This window comes from Silene latifolia, chromosome Y, assembly GCF_048544455.1.
Source record: "Silene latifolia isolate original U9 population chromosome Y, ASM4854445v1, whole genome shotgun sequence".
Lineage (NCBI taxonomy): Eukaryota > Viridiplantae > Streptophyta > Magnoliopsida > Caryophyllales > Caryophyllaceae > Silene > Silene latifolia.
In genome coordinates, this window is record NC_133538.1 from 94,917,840 (window position 1) to 94,944,205 (window position 26,366).

At 33.4% G+C, this 26,366-nt stretch overlaps 1 long non-coding RNA gene across 1 annotated transcript; it reads right to left on the minus strand.

Moving 5' to 3' along the window:
* Positions 1-10,268: 10,268 nt before the first annotated feature.
* Positions 10,269-13,481, minus strand: LOC141626227 (uncharacterized). The gene is made up of 2 exons (XR_012535842.1): positions 13,255-13,481; positions 10,269-10,521 (listed from the first exon to the last, which is right to left on the minus strand). It is a non-coding gene; the product is annotated as an uncharacterized LOC141626227 (long non-coding RNA).
* Positions 13,482-26,366: the final 12,885 nt, after the last annotated feature.

Sequence of the window (26,366 nt, forward strand, 5' to 3'; positions counted from 1 at the left end):
TCTATTAGTTATGAAATCTCATTTTTTATTTTTTTCTTGTTGATATCACTTTGTTAATATCCGTCTTGTTATATATATTTGCCAAATTTCGTATTTAAAATTTTCTTTTGGTATTGTGTGATTTAGGATCTATTAAAATTACTTTATCGGTTAAAATTACACTTTTTCGATTAAAATTACACTTTTTACCGTTAAAATTACACTTTTTTCCGTTAAAATTACACTTTTTTTGGTTAAAATCACAGCTTTTTTCCTGTTAAAAGTACACTTTTTTCCGTTAAAATTACACTTTTTTCTGTTAAAATTACACTTTTTTTTCCGGTTAAAATTACACTTTTCCGTTAAAATTACAATTTTTTCCCTTAAAATTACACTTTTTTTTGTTAAAATTATATTTTTTTCCTTTAAAATTACACTTGTCTTCATTAAAGTTACATTTATCTCTATTATTAAATTTATATTTATCTCTACTAAGGTTACCTTCTCAATGACTAAAGTTACGCTTTTGGACAAAAGTTAGAACAATTTGGACTGAAGTTACACAAATTTGGACTAAAAGTACACAATTTGGACTAAAGATACACAAATTTGGACTATAGTTATACAATTTGGATTAAAATTACACTTTTATGGACTAAAATTACACTTTTGTGGACTAAAATTATACATTTGTGGATTAAAGTTACCCATTTGTAAACTAAAATTACACTTTTTTGGACTAAAATTACACTCATAAAATGATAAAAGATACACACACTATCAATTTACTAAGTTACACTTTAGTGGACAATGATTGAAATTTCACAATCTCAATGACTCAAAATAAATATATTGTGTAACTTTAGTTCAAATTGTGTAATTTACTCTAAATTTAGTCGTAAATAGTGTATTATTAGTTCAAAATTATTCGTAAATAGTGTATTTTCAGTCCAAAATTGTATAATTTTAGTCTAATTTTAGTTGTAAATATTGTATTCAATTTAGTCGTAAATAACTCCATTAATTAGTCCAAATAGTCCAAATAGTCCAAATTAGTTAGTCCATATTGTCCAAATTAGTTAGTCCAAATAGTCCAAATTAGTCTGTCAAACTTTAGTCCAAGAGTATAACTTTAGTCATTAATAGAGATAAGTGTAATTTTAACAGGAAAAAGTGTAATTTTAACCGAAAAAGGTGTAATTTTAAAGTAAAAAAGTGTAATTGTAACAGAAATAAGTGTAATTGTAATGGAAAAAAGTATAATTTTAATAGGAAAAAGTATAATTGTAACAAAAAAAAAGTGTAATTGTAACAGAAAAAAGTGTAATTGTAATAGAAAAAAGTATAATTTTAACAGGAAAAAGTGTAATTATAACAGAAGTAAGGGTAATTTTAACAAAAAAAGTGTAATTTTAACCAAAAAAAAGTATAATTGTAGCAGAAAAAAGTGTAATTGTAATAGAAAAAAGTGTAATTGTAACAGCGAAAAGTGTAATTATAACAGAAATAAGGGTAATTTTAACCTAAAAAGTGTAATTTTAACCAAAAAAAAAGTGTAATTGTAGCAGAAAAAAGTGTAATTGTAATAGAAAAAAGTGTAATTTTAACAGGGAAAAGTGTAATTATAACAGAAATAAGGGTAATTTTAACCAAAAAAAGTGTAATTTTAACCAAAAAAAAAGTGTAATTGTAGCAGAAAAAAGTGTAATTGTAACTTTAATAAAAACCAAAATAACAAATCTAAAATATAGTATAACACCCACAACATTAACATAATAAAAAACCAAAATAAAAACCAAGAATACTAGATCTAAAATAAATAAAAAACCGAAATAAGAAGTAGATGAAAATAAATGAAAAAATCAAGCGAAATTTTAAATACAACCGTTTACAAAACGGAATCTATACCTTAAAAAAACGGAATCCGACACAAGTAAACACGGAATTCAAATTATATAAACATTGGAAACCTCAACAAAAACCGAATCTGAAATTAAAAAAAAAAAACGAATCTGAAAAGGGAAGAAAGGAGAGTAGTGGTGGGGTTATTCGTTAAGAAAAAACCACCCAACAACAATTTAAAAAAACCATTAAAAAAAAGATCTCAAAATAATTTTAAAACATAACCACCCAACACCAATTCACGCAAAATCATTTTCACGCAACCCCATTTTCACGCAAATCTTAAAAGACTAAAAATGAGGAAGGAAGAAGAAAGGAAGGCGTGTGGTGGTGGATCTAAAAGTTGATGCGGTGGTTTGTGGTGTTCTGGTGATGGCGCTGGTGCATGGTGGATGGCGGCAGCGGCCGCGTGTATGGCTGCAGATCTGAAAATAAAAAAGAGAAAGGAGAATATGGTGGTTGTGTAGCGGTGTTCAGAGGGGACTGGTGGCGCTTCTGGTGGCGTGTGCGGTGAGTGCTGTGGTGGTAGTTTTCAGATCTGAGAGAGAGTAGATGTAGTGTTGTGGTGTTGGTGGCCGAAAGGAGGAGTAGAAGAAGTGGTTGTGGTGTTGATTGGCGGCAAATCTGGAATGCGGTGGTAGTGGTGTGCGTGTGGTGGCTGCTAGCTTGGAGGTTTAGTGGTTGCGAGGGGAGGTGGTGGCGAGGGGAGGTGACCGTGTGGGTGAATGGTGACGGGAGTGGTGGGTGGTGTGCGTGGTGACGGGAGCTAGTGGTAGAGAGGAGGTCGGGGTGGTGGAGAGGAGGACGGATTTTTTTTCCTCCTGTTATTTTGGGTTTTTTTTGAGTAATTATTTTGGTTTTTTTTTTTCATATTTTATTTGTTTGGTTTTGTTAGATGAGAGAAAAAAGAGAGATTGTGAGATTTAGAGAGAGGGAAGGAGTTTGTGATAATGAGGGATGAATGGATTAGTAAGTAACTTAATTGCAATGAGGAGCTAATTAGACTAGATTGATTTGTGGCCATCCATTGAGATGTAATCTCATCCCTTCATCCAAGAGCCCTTATAAGGACTTAAGGACTCAATAGATGTAAGGGACTTAGGAGAACTTCACACTATATATATATATATATATATATATATATATATATATATATATATATATATATATATATATATATAGAGGCGGGATCTCGTGAGTTTGGTTCTTATGGTGAGTTGTGAGTTTTGTGCTTTTAAATCTGAACCATTGGATGAGGGTATATACACGGCTAAGACTGAATCTAAATAAAAATAAAGTCAACAATTCTTATCGCTGCTCTGTAGCTTTATACAACACAAACAATTCTTAATTAATTCAATCTTCATCCTTTCACTGACCCAAAATTTCTCTTTCCTGAAAATTCCTCATTGCACTTTCTCTCCACACATAAATCAAAATCCCCATATTCTCGAATCAAGAACCCTAATTTTCAGTCTCCTCCTAATTATTCTCTATCTCACTTCCATTTATCGCGATTAAAGTGATCGACAAACTGGAATAACAGGTAGTTGCGACGGTTCCGGTACGGAGCCTTGGTTGCTAGGTGTTGTCGAGTAGGTGGTGCGAGTTAATGGTGGCTCTGAAATGGTGGCTGATAGGTGTTGTCGAGCAGGTGTTGTCGAGCAGTGTGAACACCGGCGTTGACGATGACATTAATGGCGGATTTGGAGGTGATAAAGATCTGATTTAATGTAAGTGTAGTGTCAATGGAGAGATTTGAGGAGGTGTTGGTGGATTCCGCACGATTTAAATCAAATTATTTGTTTTGCTTCACTTTGAATATATGGTCATCATTAAGGTAGCTCTATTGTTCTTAGAAAGTTTGTATATCATACTCTGTGTCCAGTTAAGATTTAAGTTTGTTATATGCATGCATACAGCTTTATTATACTATAATATTGGTAAGTTACTACTACAATCATGACAACGACTCACATTCATTTTTCGTGCTTGTTTTTGCTTTTTATGTATTGGAGGCAAGTACAACTTACTTGATAAAGTTGATGGCAAGCCTCAGATTGACTCCTTAACCTCAATTTTCATACTTGTTTTTAATTAAATGGCTCTTGAAGTATTGCAGGCCGCTACTACTACTGACTATGGACAAAGACGAATGAGATTGGTTGGTTGGTTCCCGGTCGAGTATTTGGATACTGATAAGCATGCGATACCGAACAATGCTTTGTGTAACATTTTACGTTTTACTGGAAGAGGTGTTAATTCTAATGGTGCGACACAAATGCTTTGTGGATTCTTCGAACATATTTTTAGGCAAATGTGATATTGGAGTTGCATTGGCATATTACGAGCTACAAAATTGTACTCTTCCTTATAGAAAAAAAAAAATCAAAGTGACACCGGAATAACATCACAATAACTGCAGAATAATAGTAGAATAACAGCACAATAACACGTGGTAAAAAAAAAGAAAAAAAAATCAAAGTCGTAAAAAATTCACGATATGAATGAGAATAACATCACAATAACAATGAATAACAATAACAAAGACAATAACATATGGTAAAAAAAAAAGAAAAAAAATCAAAGTCGTAAAAAAAAATCAAAGTAACAGCAGAATAACATCACAATAACAGCGGAATAACAATAACATCACAATAACATGTGGTAAAAAAAAAGAGAAAAAAATCAAAGTCGTAAAAAAATCCAGGTAAAAAAAAGCACAATAATAGCATAATAACACGAGGTAAAAAAATAAGAGTAAAAAAAAATTCAAGTAAAAAAAATCCGGTACAAAAAGAAAAAGAAAAAAAGGTAACATAATGAGTAAATTAAAGAAAAACATAAGAGAAAACAAAAATCAAAGTGGTAAAAAAAGCATAATAACACGAGGTAAAAAAAGAGAAAAAAATTAAAGTAAAAAAAAAGTAACATTAGAAAAAAGAGAAAATAAGTAAATGACAATGGTTTTATATGACATGTAAGATTTGATCTTGACCACTCATCTCTAATATAATCTAGTGGCTGAGATTCCTCCAACTCACAACTCACCATAAGAACCAAAATCACCAAATCCAATCTCTCTCTCTCTCTCTCTCTCTCTCTCTCTCTCTATATATATATATATATATATATATATATATATATATATATATATATATATATATATATATATATATATATATATATATATATAGAGAGAGAGAGATTGAATCATGTGAGGCACCCTTCTTAGGGTGAGGTAGCTGTACCAATCTTAAACCGTCAGATTAAAAAGCCATAGATACACCAGATGATGCCACGTGTCCCCATACAAAACCCCATCAAACACACATTTCCCTCTTCAACTTCATTCATTTACTCCGACTCGCACAATCACTCACATCTCTTTACTTTCTCTCTCTTCATCTACTGTTCTTCAACTCAAATTAAATGCGTTCACTCTCATTCGATCACCATTTTATCACTCTGATTTTCATCGTCCACACCATAATCATGCTGCGATTCATCATGTTTCTTCGATCTTCACGTTTTGATCTTGACTCTTATTATGTGTTCATCATCAATCTCGAAGTAAGTACGGAGTATTATTCTCATTCTCGCTTTTATTCTTTTTTGTTTTTAATTTTCATTTATTTGAATGTTAAACTTGTAATCGCCATATCATGTGATTTCTGTCAGTTATTTGATAATATACTTGCTCTTTTATTGTTCAGATTTTATTATTGTTAGTAATTTCCAGTTTTTTAGGTTTTATTATTGAATTTGTTCATGTTTCACAACTATTATTTTGTTTATGTATTATTCTGGTGAAATTATGTGATTAATTGATTAGTTAAATGATCGATTGTGTAAAATTTAAGTATTTAGGTATTTGATGATGATTATGATGAAAATCAGCTTGTGATTCACGGCCGCGATGATTTTCGACGATCTCATAGTTCTTTCGATTGATTCTCCTAATTCTAGTGGCATTGATCGTCCTCATCTTCACTTTTTTATCTTGTGTGATTTCGTATCAACAGTCGATTTAATTTATTCACGTTTATTTGATTGAAATTGTTGTGTGCTTTTCTGTCATTTTAGCATTATTTCTTTGTTATTTTAGTATATCTACGGTGTATTTTAGGCGAAAGGCAGTAGTGTGTGAAAGGAATATGACGTATGTATAGCGAATTTGGAAAAGCGTACTAGAACGCCAGGAAATCATACTAGAACAACAAATAAATATTACTGAAATTTGAATTGGTATGATATTGGTACGAACTAGTGGTGATTTTTGCGCCGTGAAAGGAATATGTTAGTGTATGTCAATAGTTTTTTTCACAATTTCTGTCATTCTAAAGTTTGATTATGTGAAACCTGGACTTTATTTATGTCATAATTGTTCTACTTGGGACCTGTTAGAACGACTGGCACCTGACAGTGATACGTCTCCTTCTCAGTGTCGTGCACATGCATCTGATGATGCAGAAACTGATGGTGAGAATGCTACTAGAGAGTTAGATAACGGTGTCAGGCTTGGGAAGACCGTTATAATGTCAGGGTCTTGTTCTTTCACAACTAGCAACGATGACGACACATCCAGTACAACCACATCTATTATCTCACCAAATGGCGGGGGCAAAATCAAGATAACTCAGTGGGAAAAGGGTAAGCTCTTGGGGCAGGGATAATTTGGAACCGTCAAAGACTAAGCTTGTACCCAATGGTAAGCATTCAAATTGTGGCCTTCTATTAGTTTCTGCCAAGTGGTTGGTTGTCAATTCTCTCAGCCTTCTTATGTTTACATGATTGTTTAGTTTATTGTTAGGGCTTAAGTAAATTCATGTCCATCCTCTCTTTAGAATTTTTGTCGGTGCTCAATGAGACTAAAAAAGGCTTCTGTGTTAATTTTTGGAGGAGATAAGGTTTTTCCCTTCGTTGATTGCAGTAAAATTTGATTTATATTACAACATTTTGATGTTTCTGCGCTTGTCATGTCATGTTTGGTGCACTTCCTTTCTTTAGGAGATCTTTACTTTATGTCGGTCCATATTTTTGTTTGCTATTTCAATTCTAGTAAACTTGGTATATGTTATTCCATAAAGCTGAAAATGACCTATCTGTTTTAACTTCTTGCATTTGCATTCGCCTTTATAGAGAGCGGCGATTTCAAATCGCTTGACCAATCAAAAGATCCCATCTGCTATTCATTCATTATGCAGAAGTATGGATGGGCACGGCGTGAGATCATATCTTATAGAGCATGTCAAAGAGTACAAAGTATTACGTGACAAGATTTTGGATGCTCGAGATATGCAATCCGACCTGCAAAACTTCTTACGGATGTCTCAAATTTACGTGACAGATCCTGACAAGAATCGTTCGATGTCAACAACACCTTTGCTTGTATCTTTCTCTTGGAACATTATTGAAAACTGTCCCCATCAATTGCCAATGAGGTGACGCAGGAGGCAAAAAAAATTTGCAGATTTTTTGAAAGCTAGATTGAAGCAGAGCAGCATTCCCATAGTTAATTATAAATTTTTACAATTTATTGCGTCATACAATTTGGCAAAGTCATACCCACCAGATGAGCTTCTTTCATTTCTTAAGGTTTTGTACCATGGGATTGAAGTTTACAGACCAGATGAAAATGCATATTTATGCTTTGTTTTGGGAATCGCAAAGAAAATCCCAGGTACGTTCGTTAATTTTCTTTGTAGACTGTAGTGCTATATATCTGAAAAGCCGCAACATGACAATGATCATTACCACTTTCTTTAAGTTCACCTACTTTGCTTTTTTAATATTTTGTGAATCATAGACCTTGTTTCGTGAATCCTAGGCCCTTATATTGTGAAACTTGGTCATAAATGGTCAAAATCGCCTATTTTCCTCTTTTTCTTATTTTGTAAATCATATACCTTATTTTGTGAATCTTAGAGCTTGTTTTGTGAAACTAGAAAGTAATATTGTAAAATTTGGTCATAAAATGGTCGAAATCACCTATTTTGCTCTTTTTCTTATTTTGTGAATCATAGACCTTGTTTCGTGAATCCTAGGCCTTATATTGTGAAACTTGGTCATAAATGGTCAAAATCACCTATTTTGCTCCTTTTATTATTTTGTGAATCTTATACCTTATTTTGTGAATCTTAGAGCTTGTTTTGTGAAAATAGAATGTAATATTGTGAAATTTGGTCACAAAATGGTCGAAATCACCTATTTTGCTCTTTTTATTATTTTGTGAATCATAGACCTTGTTTCGTGAATCCTAGGCCTTATATTGTGAAACTTGGTCATAAATGGTCAAAATCGCCTATTTTCCTCTTTTTTTTTATTTTGTGAATCATATACCCTATTTTGTAAATCTTAGAGCTTGTTTTGTGAAACTAGAAGGTAATATTGTGAAATTTGAAAATGGTCGAAATCACCTATTTTGCTCTTTTTATTATTTTGTGAATCATAGACCTTGTTTCGTGAATCCTAAGCCTTATATTGTGAAACTTGGTCATAAATGGTCAAAATCGCCTATTTTCCTCTTTTTCTTATTTTGTGAATCATATACCTTATTTTGTGAATCTTAGAGTTTGTTTTGTGAAACTAGAAGGTAATATTGTGAAATTTGGTCATAAAATGGTCGAAATCACCTATTTTGCTCTTTTTCTTATTTTGTGAATCATAGACCTTGTACATGAAGTTACTAATGTTTTCATGTCTTTGTTACTTGTTGATGCATAATTTAATTTTGGTACAATATCATCTATTAGCTCAAAAGGTAGAGCATTGTGCTACTGCGCAAGGTGTGGGTTCGAGACCCACATTGATGAACAAATATAAATATACGATTATTATGTCTAAAGTCACCTATTCAAGTCTTAGATTCACAAAATAAGGTCCAAGATTCACATAGGGTTCACAAAATCAGGTCCAAGCTTAGATAAATCAAGTAGTCTCACAAGCAAAATAGGTAATTTCAACCACTTGTGAAAAATTTTTACAATAATGGCTTCCAGTTTCACAAAACAAGCTGTAAAATTCACAAAATAAGGCCTAAGATTCACAAAATAAGAAAAAGAGCAAAAATAAGATTCGTATCTAGTACTTCATGAATCTCTGATTGAATCATGTAATTGGCGACAAAAGAGTTATCTTCTAGGTTCACAAAATAAGCTTTGAGATTCACAAAATAAGGTCTAAGATTCACAAAACAAGGCCTATGATTCACAAAATAAGAAAAAGAGCAAAATAGGTGATTTAAACCACTTATGACCAAGTTTCAGAATATTATCTTTTAGGTTCACAAAATAAGCTCTGAGATTTACAAAATAAGGTCAAAGATTCACAAAATAAGGAAAAGAGCAAAATAGGTGATTTCAACCATTTACGACCAAGTTTCAGAATATTAACTTACAGGTTCACAAAACAAGCTCTAAGATTCATAAAATAAGGTCTGAGATTCACAAAAAAAAAGCAAAATAGGTAATTTCAACCACTTGTGAAGAATTTTTACAATATTGGCTTCCAGTTTCACAAAACAAGCTGTAAAATTCACAAAATAAGGCCTAAGATTCACAAAATAAGAAAAAGAGCAAAATAAGATTCGTATCTAGTACTTCATGAATTTCTGATTGAATCATGTAATTGCCGACAAAAGAGTTATCTTCTAGCTTCACAAAATAAGCTCTGAGATTTACAAAATAAGGTCTAAGATTCACAAAATAAGAAAAAGAGCAAAATAGGTGATTTCAACCATTTACGACCAAGTTTCAGAATATTAACTTACAGGTTCACAAAACAAGCTCTAAGATTCACAAAACAAGGTCTGAGATTCACAAAAAAAAAAAAAAGTTAAAAGATAATATTCTGAAACAAGGTCTATGATTCACAAAATAATCAAACTTTTTACAATGATAATATGTTGCTTAACTTGTAACTTGTATTAGTTTGACTTTCAAATATTGTATTCCACGGTCCTATTGGTGTCGATGTATTAACTTTTCATAATAAATTGCTTATTAATTATTTAGTCTGTGTCTCTAAGTTTCATAAAGTAATATGTAGGATTCACAAAAAAACGTGTGTAGGATTCACAATTTGTGAATCCTACATCTTTGTATTAAGGCAAAAATTCAGATCCTTGTTCAAAGTAAACAATTTCACACATTTAAGTCTAGGTCTCACGAAATCATCTTCCAGTTTCACAAATTAAGGTCTAAGATTCACAAAATAAGGTCCAAGTTTCACAAATTAAGGTGTACGCTTCACAAAATAAGAAATAAGTAAACAATTGCACACATTTAAGTCCAAGTTTCACGAAAACACCTTCCAGTTTCACAAATTAAGGTGTAGGATTCACAAAATAGGAAACAAAAAAACTTCGTAAGTAAACGAGATTTCACACACATTAAGGTCCAAGTTTCATTAAAAATGACCTTCAAGGTTCACACAATTGCGTAAATTCCTTCGCTAAACAAAACCAAGTGGCCAAATGCTTAAGTTTACAACCAAAAAAAAAAAACCAAAATAAATCAAACGTAGAAAAGAATAAAACATATTTAAAACTTGCTTGTCTTCGATCGTCATCATCCTCACACGTACATCATTCTCTATTCTCTACTTCTTCCACTTCTTCCTCTTCTTCCGATATATCTCCTGTGAAGAGTTAAACCTTAAATTAGATACTTTTTTGGAAAAATTATAATTTCTACGAATATACATAATTACTATTAAAAAGGGACATAAAGAATGAGATTGCTATGTGAAAATTCGCGTAGTTTCGGAATATTATCTTCTAACTTCACAAAACAAGCTCTAGGATTCACAAAACAATGTCTGAGATTCACAAAATAAGAAAAAGAGCAATTAGGTGATTTCAACCACTTATGACCAAGTTTCGGAATATTGTCTTCTAGGTTCACAAAATTAGCTCTAAGATTCACAAAACAAGGTTTGAGATTCACAAAAAAAGAGCAAAATACATAATTTCAACCATTTATGAATAATTTTTACAATATTGCCTTCTAGTATCACTAAACAAGCTGTAAAATTCACAAAACAAGGCCTATGATTCACAAAATAAGAAAAAGAGCAAAATAGGTGATTTAAACCACTTATGACCAAGTTTCAGAATATTATCTTTTAGGTTCACAAAATAAGCTCTGAGATTCACAAAATAAGGTCAAAGATTCACAAAATAAGGAAAAGAGCAAAATAGGTGATTTCAACCATTTACGACCAAGTTTCAGAATATTAACTTACAGGTTCACAAAACAAGTTCTAAGATTCACAAAACAAGGTCTGAGATTCACAAAAAAAAAAAAAAAAAAAAAATAGGTAATTTCAACCACTTGTGAAGAATTTTTAGAATATTGGCTTCCATTTCACAAAACAATCTGTAAGATTCACAAAATAAAGCCTAAGATTCACAAAATAAGAAAAAGAGCAAAATAAGATTCGTATCTAGTACTTCATGAATTTCTGATTGAATCATGTAATTGCCGACAAAAGAGTTATCTTCTAGGTTCACAAAATAAGCTTTGAGATTCACAAAATAAGGTCTAAGATTCACAAAATAAGGAAAAGAACAAAATAGGTGATTTCAACCATTTACGACCAAGTTTCAGAATATTAACTTACAGGTTCACAAAACAAGCTCTAAGATTCACAAAAAAAAAAAAAAGCAAAATAGGTAATTTCAACCACTTGTAAAGAATTTTTACAATATTGGCTTCCAGTTTCACAAAACAGGCTGTAAAATTCACAAAATAAGGCCTAAGATTCACAAAATAAGAAAAAGAGCAAAATAAGATTCGTATCTAGTACTTCATGAATTTCTGATTGAATCATGTAATTGCCGACAAAAGAGTTATCTTCTAGCTTCACAAAATAAGCTCTGAGATTTACAAAATAAGGTCTAAGATTCACAAAATAAGGAAAAGAGCAAAATAGGTGATTTCAACCATTTACGACCAAGTTTCAGAATATTAACTTACAGGTTCACAAAACAAGCTCTAAGATTAACAAAACAAGGTCTGAGATTCACAAAAAAAAAAAAAAAAAGTCTAGCAGGACATAGTAAGTTTAAGGCCTGAGATTTCGTAATACAGCATACTGTATAGCATAAAGACAACAACTTACAAACGCAAGGTACTGATAATCACAATCAAGGGTGTTCGACAGGGGAAATCCCTTATAGAACTAACTTCCCCAGTGCCCAAGTAAACACGAAATAATTGGGAGCTACGTCATCTAGAGACACTAGAAGCCCAACATCGTTATTGAAGGTATATACAATCACTACATCCATCAAAAAGTTGAAACCCCCATTATTTCTAAAAGTATATAAGCTTAAGGGTGTTGCCATGAGCAATCTATGTTCCAACACTTGGCCCAATCACCCATGGCTGTCCTAATGGTTTATGTGATGCTTTGTGCATCCTAGCCCCACAGCGCTATTGCTTGCTGAAAGCGCACACTCCTTGCATCACTTTGTACTTGTAATGTATCAATTTCCCCTGTGATGCTCAGCCAAGACATGTTATGTTCTCCAAGTGACAGATCTTTACCATGATTTTTACACTTACTGACATACCAACAACCCACCCAAGGCAAAGTAGCGCAAATTTTGGACATAATCACCTAAAAACTGTCTATATAATCCATCTAAAATCCAGTCAATAAACCAGCCAACCATGATAGAGAATTTGGATTTCACATCACCTCACCCAATCTCAGATGATGATCAATTCGCCAACCCTTGAATTATACCACTCCAGCACTCCATACTATCAAATCAGTGACATACTCTCTTCGTCATATAATACCCCCTACAAAGAATAAAAAAGGTAAGGGAGTATGATTTTTTAACTTCCCCATGTATTGTCCAAATTCATCCCTGAATCATCAACTATATTACTCAATAATCAAACACAATTCTGATCTAATAATCAAACACAATTCTGATCTAATATTACTCAATAATCAAACACAATTCTGATCTAATTTCAATATTTCATACACACTTCATCCGCAAATTGGAAATTCAAACGATCATTACAATTTACAACTCGCATTCATCTTCTCTCTCCGTATACTGAAGCTTCACCAGTACAACAACAATGGAGGAATACTTGCACTACATGAAAACTCTCCGTACTCACATGAACGGTACGGGCTCTCTCTCTTTCTCTATCTCTCTCTTCATTCATCTCACAACAATGGAGGAATACACAAAATTCATTCGAAAACAAGAAAATCAATCGCACATAAACAATTCCGCCTACTAACTATCTATAGCACAATATTACCTAACACAAATCAACAAACAGTAAACAAAAGGACAAACTGAGCGATAATTTAATTGAACTTGATTAAAAACAGCTAAACCTTTCGATTTTCGGCGTCATCTCCGAGAATTAAAAGCAACGAAAGCGAAGTTAAGAGCGACAGCGAGAATGGCGGCAGTTCCGGTGACAGCGATGACTTTCCTCCCTTTACTTCCGCCATTGTTAACACTTCCTCGAGAAGCTTCCTCCCATCGATAATGGCGGTCGTCGTCTTCTTCTCCTCCCATTTGCAAACCGTAACTAACTGTAATTATTACTCCAAACAGATGTCGAAGATCAAGCTGCTAAGATTTCCGTCGAAGAACAAATGCAAATCACTACTATTCACACTCTTGAATTTGGGCCTGTTTTAGTTTAGAGAGAGGAAGTATTTTGGTCTAAATGACCCCAAATTTCCAGCCCAATGAACAATTGGAAATCAGTCCAATGTAACAATTTGGTGAGTAGTAGGCATACATGTAATTAATGGCACCGGATCCGCTATATATATATATATATATATATATATATATATATATATATATATATATATATATATATATAAAGTCGAGATCAGGTGAATTTAACACTTTCAGTGAAATCTTATGAGAAACATACATGAACCATAGGATTAAAAACAATCTAAGGGTATTTATTTAATCAAAATATCCCCACTACTCAACACACTCCCGTCACCCATCCCCTTTAATATCTCACCACCACACCACTCACTGCCGGTGGCCGCACCACCACCCTCATTGGCGGCGACACCACCACAATTCCGGCGACACCATGCACTATGGCAGCATCACCGGTGCACCGATGGCACTTTGTATTCTTCCCTCCTCAATCCCTAACCTCCCTTCCACAACTCTTATCCCCACTCTCCTCACTTGGCGCCGCCGTTAGGCGAGTGGTGTTGCCGTGATACCTCAGGCGACCACCGCATATTCCCGTGCACTACCGATGACCAACTCCGACTGACCACGGTCACCCATTCGATTCATCGCCTTTTCACTTTCTCCCTATTTCGATGCGTTTTCTTACTCCGGTCACCACGCCGTTGGTTACTGGTGCTAGTAGATCTGGGCGTGGGTGGTTGCTGGCGGATCCGTGGTGGCTCAATTTGGTGGAAAGCCGGAAATGCAGGGGTAGATTGAGCAGCTTGATAACGAACTTGATAATGAAATGTTGGTCGAAATTTGGTGTGCCTATTTATGTGATTTAGTGTATTTTGAGTTCATAATTGATTTTTGTGATTAGTCAAGTTTCGATTTCTAGATCGTGACTCAATGTTTGTTAATTCATTTAATTGGCTAAAGTCAAATGATTCCAATGCTTCATATTTCTACATTGTTCTCAGTCTTACGTCTTTTCCTTTTGGATACCAATTTACATTGATTTTATATCATTATTGCTATATTTTTCAATGCATAATATGTATTATGTGTTTCTACTAATATATTTAGTGCACCTCTTAATATATTTTAGGTATAATTTTATTTAGGCGAAAGTGTACCTAGGATAGAAAAACATGTATCTGCTTTATTATAAAACGTACCTACAATTTATGTAAAATGTGAACCTAAAATATCACAAAGTTAAGCTAAGATTTGGCAAAACAAAAGTGTATATAACATATACTCCGTATTTTAATTTATCTAATGTGTTCTCAACGAGATACATTGAAATATATGTCAAAATACACTTGTTTTTTTACTAAATCTCGGATATACTTTAATTTATTATAAGACGTTTTTTAACTAAGTTGTAGGTACATTTTCTAACGATGAAGATACATATTTTTTCATCCGAGATACATTTTTTTCCACTTATAATTAATGTATCTAATAGTAAAATTAATGTATCTAATAATAGTTTTAATGTATCTATAAAACAAATACACCCTTAATTATCTAACTAATTCATTATATCGATAATAACACTAACCCATTAAACTAACCAATTACACCCGCCAATCAAACTAACCAATTTGGAGAGGATCACCCATGTGAGAAAATGCATACCCTAAATGCGATAGATCTGATTTGTACAAAAATCGCATAATGATTTACACACAGAATGTACTGATGTACACACGAATTTCCAATTACACATTTTCTCGCCGGCATATAATCGTACACACACTGGATGTCGATGCCCTTGACACTACAACCACCTTCGACGACACCGTCAACCTCACTAGACGAGATAAAATGCACCAGAACTTAGAGTAAGAGAGAGGATAATGGATGTAATTAGGATAGTGTCGGAGGTGCGCCAGCATCGAGGATGTTTGCCGACGGTTTGCCGACTTCGCTAGAGGTAACTATCGGGCGGCCGACAACGATGCGATTAATGATGATTAGGGTGAGTGTGTCGGTGGCCTGAGTGGAGATGGAGAAGAGAAAGAGAACCGGGGAGGAGTTGTGTCGCAAAGGGAACGACCGTGGGATGGTGGTCAAGCAATAACCGGCGTCGATGATGGTGGTGGTTGTCGGAGGTGGGTCGTCGGAATGTTTCTTGGTGGTTGTGATCGGCGGTGGCTGGTCGGAATGTTTCTTGGTGGTGGCGGTGGTGGTGGATCGGGGGATAAGGAATATTAATTTAGGATTTTGTTTGTTGTTAATAAGTGGCAGCGTGTAAATAATTGGGCTAGTGTATTAGTATGTTCTCACCGTTCTCACCGAGTGATCGTTCTCACCGGATCCTAAATCTATATATATATATATATATATATATATATATATATATATAGAGGCCGGATCCGGTGAGGCACCTCATTATGGCGAGGCGGCCGGTCTCACCAAAATGATACATGTTGAGTGGACTGTGATATATTGCGCGCTACTGGGCTTAGAACAAACACACGCCCAACCTTATACAAACAACCTTCTTTCTTCATCATCAAAACTCCTCTCAGCCATCTTTCCCAAATAAATCTCCATAACCTAATCAATTGAAGCAATTGTTCGTAGATTGCAGCGATTTTCCGATCAATTGTAGCGATTTTCCAATCAGTTTGATCTATTCCAGAGTTTTTTTCGATCAATTTGATCAATTAGAAAACTTGTAACTGTGTAAAACCATGATAATTTATGAAGTTCTAAAATCAGAAAATGTCACAAATGATCTTAGTTTTTTTCGATCAATTTGATCCGACTACTGTTGCTTCTCTTGCTGATTTCATTAAGGCCAAATTTGGCAAGCTCGACATCCTGGTATGTATGTACGCAGTATTTGTTTATCCATTTTGGTTATATTAGTTATTGATCTTAGTCAGCGCGGAAAACTTGTTTCTCCTGCCTTCTTATTGTGTTTAGAGGGTTTAATGTTTTTAATTGATTTATTTCCGATTTCCGGCATAATTTCAGTTGTGCAATCATTTCTTTTTCTCATAATAGGAGAAATATATCATTAAATAACAGAATTTGGCTGTTAGTTTGAATAAGATCTGTTAACTGACAGGCTTCGAGATAATATCGAAGAGCTGCGTCATTCTTTGGAACCCAAAGAACATGCTCTTGAGACACTGCAACAATCGCTCTTGGAGAAGGACCAGGTATTTGGTTGACCTCTTTTATAAGTGCTAATCTTTGAGTCACCGTATTTGTTATCGAGATAACTTGCTTTGCTTTGGACTTCTAGTTACTGATTATGTAGTATGATGTTTGCTACTTGTGTTAAATGTCCCCGTTTACTTGCTTGAAAATTGTGGCGTATGAGTTCGAGGATAAGTAGGCTGATATTGCCATAAGCTTAACATTCCAAATGCATCTTACGGGTTAGTTGTTGAACTTAAGCGCCTCTTTTCCACATCCAAAGATATTTAATCGATACTATCGTTTCAATTCAATCTGCACTTCCACATTGTTTTCATTGTTAGATCACTGTGGTAGAGGACTGGTGCAATTTCTTGATCCCTAATGGATGTTGTTCGATAAGCAAATCTGCCTTGCTTCCCATTTCCAAAACAATGACTAAAAACACACACAATAATTGAGAGCTGCAGTGCTTACACCGATCATCCCTTTTTAATCTCTGCAAATATATCATTCTGAGTACCTCTTTGTTTCAAGTATACAAAATTGCTTAGTACAAAGTCATTGATCAAGTGAAATTTCTGAAATTAGTGCATTCCTTTCTTCATTCGCTCCCTATCTAACTTGTACCGAATCCTTTATATGCTCCCTATCACTTTTATATTTTTCCCATTTGACTCGGTGGTCAAACAATCTTTGAGTTTGACCGTTTTCACTATATAGTACTTGCAAACCTATTTTGTTCTTTGCCTTATTTTGTGAATCTCAGTCCTTGTGTTGTGAATCCTAGAACTTGTTTTGTGAACTTGTAAGATAATTTTCTAGAACTTGGTCACCGTAAGTGTTAGGAATCACCTATTTTGCTCTTTGCCTCATTTTTGTGAATCTCAGCCCTTGTGTTGTGAATCCTAGAGCTTGTTTTGTGAACCTGTAAGATCATTTTCTAAAACTTGGTCACCATAAGTGTTAGGAATCACCTATTTTGCTCTGTCTTATTTTGTGAATCTCAGTTCTTGGTTTGTGAATCTCAGACCTTGTTCAGTGAATCGTGGGGCTTGTTTTGTAAAACTTGGTCATCATAAGTGGTTAAAGTCGCCTATTTTGCCCTTTTCCTTATTTGGTGAATCTCAGACCTCGTTTTGTGAATCTCAGACCTTATTCTTGTTAATCTCAAACCTTATTATGTGAATGTCAGACCTTATTCTGTTAATCTTAGAGCTTAGTTTGTGAACTTAGAAGCTAATATTCTTAAATTTTGTTATAAGTGATAAGAGATAACCTGTTTTGCTCTTCTCCTGATTTTGTGAATCTCGGTCCTTATGTTGTGAATCCTATAGCTTGTTTTGTGAACCTGTAAGATAACTTTCTAAAACTTGGTCATTATAGGTGTTAGGAATCACCTATTTTGTTCTTTGCCTTATTTTGTGAATCTCAGTCCTTGTGTTGTGAATCCTAGAGCTTGTTTTGTGAACTTGTAAGATAATTTTCTAGAACTTGGTCACCATAAGTGTTGGGAATCTTAGTCCTTGTGTTGTGAATCACATAGAATGAGGGCATTCTATGTTTGATGTTTTACAGCTTAGTTTTTATTTCAGGAACTTTATAGTAGAATTTTTTGTTGTTACTTATTAGATTTTTTCCTTATTTGGTGAATCTCAGACCTTATTTTGTGAATCCCAGACCTTGTTCAGTGAATCTGAGAGCTTGTTTTGTGAAACTTGGTCATCATAAGTGGTTAAAATCACCTTTTTTTGCCTTTTTCCTTATTTGGTGAATCTCAGACCTTATTTTGTGAATCTCATGCTTTATTCAGTGAATCTTAGGACTTGTTTTGTGAAACTTGATCATCATAAGTGGTTAAAATCACCTTTTTTGCTCTTTTCCTTATTTGGTGAATCTCAAACCTTATTTTGTGAATCTCATACCTTATTCAGTGAATCTTAGGGCTTGTTTTGTGAAACTTGATCATCATAAGTGGTTTAAATCACCTTTTTTGCTTTTTTCCTTATTTGGTGAATCTCAGACCTTATTTTGTGAATCTCATACCTTATTCAGATTTTAAATGCATATAATGTGCCTTATACGGTCATCGACGGAACTAGTTTGTTTTCAGATCAATAGAATTGGTTTTTCGCGCTTTATAATCCGTAACTATAACTATGTTATCATAATAGGATATTGTGTTATAATACCTGGCTTTTGTGTCACAGAATATTATTTGGCTCTATGGAATAACGTAACAAGTTAATAGAATAACACGGTTACTCTTTGTGATAACATGATAAGTTCTTTGGAATAACACTACACGCTCTTTGGAATAACATGAGAAACATATGACTCGAATACTCGGGTGAAGTGGTGACTTATAAACTTATATTGTGGCCATTACATCAACTGTAGTGTGTTGGTGGAATATTCAGTTTCTACTAAACTAGCTCATTAGCTCAATTGGTAGAGCATTTGTGCAATTGCACAAAGGATGTAGGTTCAATTCCTACATGAGCTTCTATTATCAATATATGTAACATAAGTGTTACTTTATCAAATAAACAGTGTTATTATATATACGAAACAATGTTACATTATCAAATAACTAGTGTTATTCTTAGCTAGCATCACTTTGTTCGATAATTATTGTTACCACATAGAACAACTAATGTTACTACAAAGTGTAACTAGTGCTTTATATATGTTCGTCTATGTGGGGCTCGAACCCACACCATGTGCAATAACACATTGCTCTACCTTTTGAGCTAATAGACGACAATGGCCAAATCCGATATGAAAGTAGACAAATAACAACTTATACTCGTAGATAAGAATTTTTCAACCCAAACTAGCACTAACAAGGCTCGGTGAGTCGGTGCATGTGTAGCCCTTTTCGGTATAGTAGAAAACCTCTCTTTTGCATTCGGGTTAGTCCAATGTGTTTGGAATTCTATCAATCTCTAACTCCAAGTGTTTTGGAATTCTATCAAGATTTTACACACAGGCTTCTCTAACTCCAAGTGTTTTGGAATTCTATCAATCTCTTCATCTCTCTCTAAAAATATAAATATTTCTCTCTAATCATCATTTTCATCATTTGATTTCCTGAAGTAATGATGATAAAGTTCATCTCTTGTTTAGCATTACTTCGCATGTAATGGCTTGGTTTCTATGACTAGTAGACATTTACCTCCTACTTCTCGGCAAAGAACCAGGTATGTCTTAACCAAAGAACTATTAACGAAACCCGTTATTGAAGCATGACACGGGTTTGAAACCCGTCGACATCAAAAATTCATTCGTTATACTAAAACTAAATTTATTTTGTTCGTCATCAGTAGTCGATCCCGAGAATGTAGAAGCTTCATACGATTCAAAAGTATTGCCTTTTTCCTTGATCGACTCCTACAATCTTCGAATCTCTTTAAACCCGCTTACTTCTACAAAATTTCGGAAATTTTGAAATTGAAAATTGTATTGGTAGGCGGGTTTCGAACCAGGAAGCTACAAAGGAATGCACATTGCTTGCAGAATCTTTAATCTCAGATTCTAGCACATCAATTGCACTCCTGAAAGAAAAGACGGTCTTGGTAAGATTCGAAAATATTTCAAACATTGAAGTCCTACAATTAAATATACTCGTGAAATCGACTCAAAAAAAATCATGAAATAGTTAATAGTAGGGAAACATTGAAGTCTTTCATACCAAGTGCCCAACTCGCTATGAAGCTTATATCTTAACAAAGTTAACACCGAAAGTCTAGACAAAGAAATTTACCCGACGATTCGTAAGCTTATTATCGGGTTACGATCTGGACTTATTCCAATGCCCCGCATTCGTAAACTACGAGAGGGAACGCACGGACCACGCACTGTTATAAAATAGCATCGTTTTCTTCACCTCATCAAAGCTATTTGTCCAACTCAATAGTCAATTTGCACAGGAAACAATTTACCATAAGAGATGAAACAATAAAAAAATCATCATTTTGTTCATCTTATAAAGGCTGAAAGGGAATAGGTGCTAATGCGCCAATATTATATCAATACTCATGGATGGGTATATAACTATATGTCCTATATGGTATATCCTATAAAGGCTGAAAGGACATAAGAATTAGAGCTCCATGCATCCAGAAGAGGCAATCATGGCCTTGAATACATTTTGGCGCATTCACCGGGTAACTGCTTTACCTAAATGCCATACAATGGTTTTTTTAACTAGGCAAAGTATACGAAAATATATAGGCCTCGGAAGAACAAGCCATGAATTGCATGCCCAGTCTAACTCAGACTCAGCGAGAATAGGAAATTCACAATCAAAATCAACTCACCTATCTATAACGCTAAAGCAATCAAAACACGCTATAAATTCACAATCAAGTAATAATAAGAAAGCCCGAGCTTGCAATACTACAATACTTTCTACTATTCCTAATTTCTTCGGCAGTCTAATTGCCGCAAATTAAACCACCGTTCCATTAACAGAAGCACAAAATTACTTAAACCTCTATATCAAACAGTAACAATCTTAATTTCAATTGCAGAATCAAATCAATTAATCATTTTGAGCTGAATTTTGATTGAATCACCTCACCGATTGAAATATATTGCAAATAATAGCAATCAAACGCGCTATAAATTCACAATCAAGTAGAAATAAGATTACATAATCTACAATTGTACGACAAACAAAAATCGCATAAGTTCAATTGCATAATCAAATAAATGAGTCATCTTAAGCTTAATTTTCATCAAAATTATCTCATCGATCGAAATATCACAAACAATCGCAATCAAAACACGCTAAAAATTCAAATTCAAAATCATCTCAAATAATAATAAGCATAATCAACGATAAGCAAAACTAAAGCGAGAATAAAATAAAAGAAGAAGATGCGAAATTAGGTTAAAGTAGGACAGAAATACTTAGACGAAGCAGATTGAGATTCTTGTTCAAGCCAATGGCGAATTTGTTTAACGTTGCGACGAAAGCTTGCGGCCGAGTTCTTGACGTCGCTACGAAGGAGAAGTACAGCGGCTGAAAAAAGAGAGACAGAGAGACAGAGAGATAGAGAGAGAAAGTGAAAAAAGACGAGCTGAAGAACTGAAAAAAGAGAGACAGAGAGATAGAGAGAGAAAGTGAAGAGAGTGGGAGTGTACGAGTAAATGAGTGAGTATGAGAGGGAAATGACAGTAGTTAGATGAGTTTTGTAGGGGGACACGTGGCAGAATCTGGTGCGTCTATAATTTTTAGATCTAAGGGTTTAGAATGAGTTCAAATAGCCTCACCCTAAGAAGGGTGCCTCACATGATTCAATCTCTATATATATATATATATATATATATATATATATATATATATATATATATATATATATATATATTATTAAAGGAAGCTTTTTTCGAGCGATTATAGAGAGTCCAAACTAATGTTACTATATCTAAATTCATGTGCTACGTCCTAGAAAATTGTCATTTTATACTCCCTTCATTCTGTTTTTATTTACCTACAATTAAAATATCTTTCGGTCTTTTACAAAGATAAAAAAAAATGTAAACAAATGATCGGTAGGGAGGGAGGGAATATCTATGTACAAAGATATTCATGATTAGTATGATTGATTTTTTTTAATACCTAGCAATGTGAAACTTCATTATATCGGTCAATGTCTAATTTTTGGACAAACAAGCTTTTAAGCTAACGATTACTGGATTAGTAGTATGTTCAATAACTTTATTAAATGGTGATAATGATATTGATATGTAATACTCCGTATATGGGTTGTATTATGTCTAATTTTGATGATTTTTCTTTTGTTTATTGTCAAACCAGACTACAAACAGTGAAACACGGTTCAAAGTTTTATCTTTAGTTTTTTTTTTTTGTTTTACCAAGCATCTGATTATAAGTTTTGTTTTACAAGTTTGCGATTTTTTTAACATGTGCCCTAAGAACACACATTAATAAGTTGAATAGGAAAGATTCATTAGATATTCCAATTAATTATGGTAAAAGTGAGTTAAACTAAACGAACTCTTCTTTGCCATGTGATAAAACCGGTTTGACTAAACGAATGACTTTTCTTTGCAATAAGCATTCGATCTCGCGTTTGAAATATTTGATTACAATAAACTAAAATATTACAATAGATTCTACGAGGTGGCCCGTGCGATGCACGGGCATTAAATCTAGTCTAGTATATTAATAAAGAAAGCTTTTTTTGAGCGATTATAGAGTCTCCAACTTCTGCAAACTACCTAAAATAAATCTAATAAGTTTTGATAATTTTTTAATATAGAGATAGAATAATAATCTGTATAAACTACACGTAACATATTTTAGATTTTTAGTAGAACACAATGTCTATTTGATCCATATATATAAACGCCTCTACCAAAAACAATGTTTATGTTATATGTATATATTACGTGAGCTTTTTTGGGGGGCTAATAATTAACATTAACTAGTTTTATACCCGTGCAAATTGCACGGGATTGTTCTTTGGGTTGTTATAAAAAAAATGTGTTAATAGTGGTTGCTCTTTAACTGAAGTATCTATCCAGAATATCTAAAATATGGCAATAATAAAATTGTATCTATCGAGAGTATCTAAAATATGGCAATAATATTAATATAACAATAAGTCAATAACTCCTCGAAAATTTCAAAGCTACAATAAGCTCCTACGGTGTAAAATCATAAGTAAATTGTACTATAATTTCTCGAAAACTTTTATATAAACTATGTTATTTGTTCTAGTGGATATGCGTTTATCATTATCGCAAATTAGAATTTTCGATCCTTTTTTGCTTGTGACTTTTGAAATAGCCACAAACTTGTAAAAGTGAATTGGTCTGAATAGTTACATACCCGTGCAAATTGTTAAACCTGCTTTTCATTTAGACAAACGTGTGCACGTTTGTAAAACACGTGCAAGTTTAAAATGAAAATTTTAACCCATTTTTTATTTAGTTTGTTAATTAGTAAAATAGGACAAAATTAAAATCGTGACTCGTGCACATTTAAAACAATGTAGTTGAATTGTTAAATATTAAACTCGTAATATTATTATGTAAATATAGGGAAAAAAAGAACAGAAAAAGTAAACAATAATGTTATATATATACTTTACGCTATCAATAACGTTATTTCTAACCGACAAACAAAAATTGTTCTTTAAAAGAAATCAACTTTAAACCACTACGTACGGCCATATAAAATAATCTGATATAATTACTCTAATAATCTCATATAATTGCACAACGTAAGGCCATATAAAATAATCCTAACATGAAAATATATAACTTTTTCCCACCTTGTATAGCGGCACAACGTAAAAAATTCTACAACTAATTGTCAAAGTTAACGCATTTATAATGAGACCATATTCATTTTCAAAGAAATACATGGGTCGATAATAATTTTTTTAAAGCTCATAAATCATACTTTTGGTAAACTTGACTCAAAATACTATTACCATTTTATAATTTACAAATTATAAAATAAGACGGTCTTATACCGTGAGATGGTCCACGTAAAAAAAAAATTATTCATTTATTGCTTATAAATGAACTGTTTTTTTATATTATGTTATCGTCTCATAACATAAAACCGTCTCACACGATAGTATTTCAATTACGGTTTGCCTCTAATATTCCATTGGACATTTGGACTTTTTTTTTACATTGGACATTTGGACTTATAGCTCATATAAATGATCAATAAGTCTCCCATAAGCCGTATATCCGTATTAGTAATAAAACGGGTCAAGCATTATTTCATGTATGCATATAAGACAAATATTGCTTATTTCTATACGGTTATACATGTTTTTTTATAACTACTAACCCATCCTAAGTTGAAGACCGATCGATATGGACCCATATAAATAGTACAAAAACCCTACTCATGCCGCACATAGTTGTCAAAAAAAAAAAATAGTCCCTCACAATCCTTGTTAATACCTCACTTCCGCCGCTCATCACATATGCACTCATTATCCATTGATGCTCTCTCTCATACCTAGACCTGGCAAAAGCAACCCGACCCAATTGACCCGACCCGAAAAAGCCGACCCGAGACCCGAAGTGACCCGAACTACATCACCTGAAGGTGACTCAAAAACTTGAATTGACCCGACCCGATCCGAACATGACCCGAGCTGTCTTGACCCGAATTGGCCCGACTCAAAAATAACCCGATCCCAAACCACCGGACCCGAAAATGACCTGACAAAATATAACTCTAATTGAACCATAAAGATTTGAAATGACTATTTCTCTATTATTCATTGACCCAACCCGTTTGACCTGAAACGGACCCGACCAACAAACCCGAAACTGGCCCGAAACGACCCATCCCGACCCGAGTTAACCCGAAATCAATGAGAAACCCGAGCTGACCCGACCTAAATTGGGCCGACCCAAACCCAATCCGTTGACCCATTTTACCAGGTCTACTCATACCCAAGATGATCGTCCTCATTCATACGCGTGTTTCTTCATTATTCATATATGAAAAGAAAATTACCTTTCATAATTGACGCTTTATAGCCTCACATATACGGAGAAGTATATATCGGTAACTCTCTTAGAACAGTATTATCCGTATAAAAGCATAAGACATGTTACTATATTTATCTTCGTAAATTCTTATTTCAAACGGGCTTTTTCCCGTTTGAAATAAGACGGATCAAATATAACTATTTTACGATAAAATGTTACGGAGTACTATTTTCTGATAAAATGTTACCATCTTTTTCAGGATAAAAAGTAACAACTTTAGTTATAATATTTTGTCATTAAATGGTTACATTCTATTAAAAATAATGGTGAGAGCCCGTCTTATTTTACACCGTCTAAAGCAAGACTTATTGATTTATCTTACTTAATCGGTCTTAAGCTTTGTCTTAATCTTAAGACGAATAGTACCTCTATATTAACGCCTTTCATTAAGAACCAAATTCAAGACGGATGTATGTATAATCACTTTAGTTAACACAACATTGACGTTTGGCCCATAATCCTACACTAAAAAACTCTTGATGCCCATATATAAGCACTTTCTCAGAAAACCTCAGAGCCCCTCCTCAATTGCGCCGCTCACTTACAACTTTCATCACTTTATCTACTTCCTCTCCTCAAGTTAAATTATCCATCTCTCCCATTCTCTATTTTTTTTAACACATTAAAAAAAACAATCTTTACTCGAGTAAATTTTAAGCATTTTAGGCACTCCCTAAACTTTTTGTTGGGTAAAGATAGTTAAATTTTTTCTGTAATTTAAGCTTTTTTTTTTTCCTTTTACTTTCGCTTTTTTATGTTTCTCTTTCATTAATTTTTGTATTTTATTAGTTCATATGAAGGTTTATTGATTTATTTATAAAAACACTCGAGTTTAATAATTTATATAATCAATGCCCATTGTTTTTTAGCACGTTTCTTTAATTTTATTTAAATTTTGTAATTTTTTTTCTGTAATTGTAAATTTGAGAGTAGATCTGTAATTTCTGGTTTGATTTTCATGTAAAATTAATTATTTTGTTTTAGAATATTAAAAAAACATTAACTTTCGATTATTTTACGCATTTGTTTTATGTGTTGTTTTATTTACTTTTGCATCCTTTTATCTTCTTCTTTG